This window comes from Lupinus angustifolius, chromosome LG01 (genome assembly GCF_001865875.1).
Source record: "Lupinus angustifolius cultivar Tanjil chromosome LG01, LupAngTanjil_v1.0, whole genome shotgun sequence".
Taxonomy (NCBI): domain Eukaryota; kingdom Viridiplantae; phylum Streptophyta; class Magnoliopsida; order Fabales; family Fabaceae; genus Lupinus; species Lupinus angustifolius.
Genome location: NC_032009.1, coordinates 29,596,360 through 29,601,524, shown reverse-complemented (window position 1 = coordinate 29,601,524; position 5,165 = coordinate 29,596,360).

Here is a 5,165-nt window from a genome sequence, read left to right as displayed (position 1 = left end):
GTCTAGGTGTATTGTAACCACTGATACCTAACACAAACTTTACTTAATTCACCGTCTTCATCAAAAACATTTTGTAGATCACACTTGCAACCTTTGAATCCTCTAGAAATGCCAATCTCCCTTTTTTGATGATGACAAACTTTTAACTACTTGGCACGTTGAAGCTTGATTTTGATCAACTGTGTTTGCTAAGGTTGTGAATATAGCATAGTAACACAGATCCCCCTCACTTAGTTCTCCCCCTTGCTTCATTATAGGATAGGATTCTCCCTCTTTGGGTAGTTTAATACAAAAGCATAAACCTACAAAACTTCAAACAAACAATTTATCCCCCTTACTTCATTATAGGATAGGATTCTCCCTCTTTGGGTAGTTTAATACAGAAGCATGAAAAACCTGCAAAACTTCAAACAAACAATTTCTCCCCCTTTTAGCATGATCAAAAAGAAATTTCAAAGAGTAATTTTTTGGTGGTTTTAATTTATTAAGGGAGGAATTAATGAATTAAAAAAGTCTAGAAACTTGAACAAATGCATAGAGTCTACAACTAATCGATTAAGGCATGCATTTAATTGATTAATAAAACTTAAATTAACATTTCTAGGCAGACAGTGAGTATGCTTAACAAATCATTTACATCTTTAATAGATCAAATAGTTGAAATACCACGCAGAGATATAATAGAACAACCATTCATCATAATGTCATAGATTTGCATCATATAATTCGAAAGTTTAACAACAAGACAATGAGAAACACACAATAGTACAAACATGAGTTCAACAAAAATAGTAGCAACAGACCCCACACATACGCGCCCTAAATGCTTAATCTAACTTGGAAACTTCTAAGCTAAACTACTCTTGAGGAGGTGGTTGAGATGGTGGAGTGGGTTGATTGGTTCTAAACATAAAGATAACTCAATCAAACTCATGAGAAGACCTTTCTTCTTGCCTATGGAACTTAGCCTTCATTGCATCCCTCAAGGACTAAAAACTAGCATCTATGCGTTTGTTCAAGCGTTGTTCCAAGGCATCCAGTTGTGTTGAACTGAATACAGATTAGTGAGACGTACTTGTAAATGCCCATTTTGTGAATTAGATTGTCACTCACAAGGTGATCACAAGAATTTGTTGCCATAATTTCCATATCCGATATATCAATCTCCAAATGATCAAAGATCACTGATATAAAAAATCATTATGCAATCAATCATGATGAAGACGAAGCAATTTCGGCCATAAACTTTAGAATTTCAGCATGCCAATAGACAATTATACCTTCTCTTATAGCAAACAAAATTTCAGATCATTTAATGTTGGTTGAGCCTGATTGGTGTTTCACTGAGCCAAAATATAAGCAATTAGATAATGCAGAAGACGGTTCTCTACCATGAGTGATCCAACTTTAGTCAGCTCACCTTGTACATAATATTGAGGGGGCCTTAGACATGATTTATACATAAGAACAACATCAAAGTTCTCCCAACGTTCATCTTCACAATGACCTACGGGTGCTCTAGAGCTTGATAAACATCCAACTTCCATGAACAGTTTTGCATCCAAAGTAATTAATTTCCACCTAACCATATACACATGTAAACCCTCCCTGAACTGAAAATTATTGTAGAATTATCTTACCAGTGACGGGTAAATGTTACCATTTAGCTTGAGGAAAGTATTTGCTCCTTGAACATCCAATTGCTGAGTGAACTAAAGACCTTGTTCAACTAGCCAAGACATGGTAGCATATCTAATATATGTCAAGTTTATCCCCTGGTATTTTGCCAATCTAGATGCTCGAAGAGCTGGAGAATAATATGATCCCACTTTAGGGTAGAGGACCCCCAGGCTTGTTGATTTTAGTTCATTTAACGATAGTCTTCATCCTCACGTGTCCTGATTCACTCATCATGTGTTGAAGGATGACCTAGTAGTGATTCACTATGGTTAGGATTTTGTATTGGGAATAAGGTATTTGGAAGGATTTTGTAAATGGGGCACAAATTGGGATTTAGGGTTTCTAATTGTGAAAAGTCTAAAATTGAACTGAAATCTGTGTTATTGCTATCGTTAATCTATTAATCGATTAATTTTGAGCAGACATAGATTTTCAAAATACCTGGTACTTCTGTTAATCGATTATATAATCTATTAATCGATTAATTTTAAGGAAATGTAAACTTCTAAAGTTCCTAGAACTTGATTAATTGATGGAAATTTATTGTTAATCGATTAACACCATCAATAATGACAAGTTTTGGTTCATTGGAGTAAGGCTTAGGTATACTAGCTAGACACATGTTCCTTAGAACTTTTTAGAGAACTATACTCATGCAGCATGTGAATCATGGAAAACAACTAAGCATGTTGACATACATTAACAATCATTTGCCATATAATCACATAAGAGAAACATGTTAAGGCATATATGAAACTAAAATAAGCTAGTTTAGATATGATTCATCAAGGATTCGAAGTTCTCTTCTTAGAACAAAGACTATGTCCCGGGGAAGGGGCTTGGTGAATATATCGGCCAATTGTTTTGAGGTTTCTATAAATTCAATCACACAATCACCTTTTTGCACATGATCCCTAAGAAAATGATGACAAATTTCTATATGCTTAGTATGCGAATGCAGAATGGAGTTCTTTGATAGGTTTATGACACTTGTGTTATTGCACTTGATCAGAATGAGATCAAGATCAAGATCATAGTCTTGCAATTGTTGCATCATCCAAAGGATTTGAGCGCAACACACGCTAACATCAATATATTCTGCTTCAGCGGTCGACAAAGCAACATATGCTTTTTCTTGCTATGCAATGAAACAAGGAGCTACCTAAAAGTTGGCAAGTCCCATTGGAAAGGTTACTCTTGGAATCCAACTTACATCCAACAAAGTCAGAATTAGAATACCCTATCAAGAGATAGTGAAGCATCCCTAGGATACTAAAGACCCATGGGAAATGTTCCTTTTAGATATTTCATGATTCATTTTACGGCACTAAAATGAGATTTTCTAGGATTAGATTGGTATGTAGCACACAAACATACACTAAACATTATATCAGGACGAATAAATGTAAGATAAATTAAAGATTCGATTTTGTCCCGATATTTTGTTACTTCGACTCGTTTACCCTTATCATCTTTATCAAGATAACATGATGGCGCCATTGGAGTAGAAGCTTCCTTTGCTTTGTCCATATCAAACTTTCTTAATAATTCCTTGAAATATTTTGACTGGTGCACAAATATTTCGCTACACAGCTGTTTTATTTGTAGTCCTAGGAAGAACGTCAACTCACCCATCATCAACATTTCGAACTCTCCCTTCATCAAATTTGAGAAATCCTCGCAAAGAACATTGTAGTGGCACCAAATATCATATCATCAACATAAATTTCTACTAATAATATACTACTACTAGATTTCTTTATAAAGAGAGTTGCGTCAACCTTACCCCTCATAAAACCTTTTTCTAAAAAGAAGAACTTAAACGCTCATACCAAGCCCTTGGGGCTTGTTCAATCCGTAGAGAGTCTTTTTAAGTTTAAAGATGTGGTTTGGAAATCTGAAATTTTCAAAGCCATGGGGTTGGTTAACATACACTTCTTCTTGAATGAAGCCATTCAAGATTGCACTCTTTACATCCATTTGAAATTTTTTAAAGTTCATTATTGAAGCATAGGCCAACAACATTCTAATGGCTTCCAACCTCACAACTGTGGCATAGGTTTCGTCATAATCAATGTCTTCCTTTTGATTGTAACCATGAGCCACTAGCCGCACTATGTTTCGAATGATCAAGCCTGATAAGTGCCAAAAGTATACACTTTTCACCATCATTTTATGGCACTTATCCTAGGCAAATTATAGAAAACCAACTTAAACTAACAGTTTTTAGGTGAATTTTGCATGATTAAATAAATTGGTTCTTTATTAATTCTTGTCCAAGTTTTCTTTGAGTTTTGTAGGAAATTGAATATTAAAGAATAAATTCAAAGATGGATAAGAATTCAAGCCAAAATTCAAGACAAAAGCTCAAAATGAATTGCTAAAATTAATCAAGTTGAAGCATGGCAAGCTATGTGGTTAATTTGGTTACTTAGCCTTGAAGAAAGGTAGCTTACTTCGTCTTGAAGAAACCTAAGTTAAGGTAGGCCAAGCAACTTGCAAAAATCCAATGCTTACCTTAACTTAAAGAAAACAACCCAAAAGTATCAAGCCACCAACAAAAATCAAGTAACAAACCAAAGGAGAAAAGGTTGCTTCACCATGAAGAAATCAAGCACAAAATTGTCCAGGTCAGCCAGGCACCAAGCACCAGGCCAGGTCAGTCAGGCACCAAGCACCAGGCTAGGTCAGCCAGGCACCAAGCACCGGGCCAGGTCAGCCAGGCACCAAGCACTAGGCCAGGCCAGCTAGCACCAAGCACTAGGCCAAGCCAGCTAAGCTGCTGAAACAGGCAGCTGAGCGTGGAACCAGTCAGCTGAGCGACTGAAACATGTGGTTGAGCGGGGAACCAGGTCAGCCAAGCTGCTGAAACATGCATCTTAGCGGGGAAACATGTGGCTAAGCGGCTAGTGCACCAGAACAAAAGTGATTTTTTGGTCAAATCATGGAACATCTTACTTTTTCTTTGCTTAAAGGCCAAGAACATGACCTCATGGATGACATAAGGCTATGACAAGAAGAAGGAGGTGTCACCATGCATGTAACCTAGCCCACCATAGGGGTCAAGTAGGGGCCAAAGTGGCTCTTCATAGGTGCCAAAGGTGAGCAACTTGCTACCAAACAAGGCAGCTGAGCATCCAGCACTTTGGCCTATAAAAGGGCACGAAATTATCATTTGAAAGACATTGTAAATTCATTCTAAATTCTTCCTAGTTGATTCCTCTTCTTTTCCTTTCATTTTAGGTAGTTTTTAGGCTAGTTTTAGAGTAGTTTTTCATAGAATTCAAGAGGAGAAAAGGAGAAGGCAAATGAGATGCAAAAATCAATTTTGTATTCACATTTGGAACTCAAAACCATCCAATCCTTGGATGGATAGCTCATGCTCCTAAACATTTTCTTTTGAACAAGGTTATGTAATTTCTACTTCTTCTTAATTCACAGAAGTTTGGATTTTAATCATTCAAGTTGGTGCTTTGGTTAATATT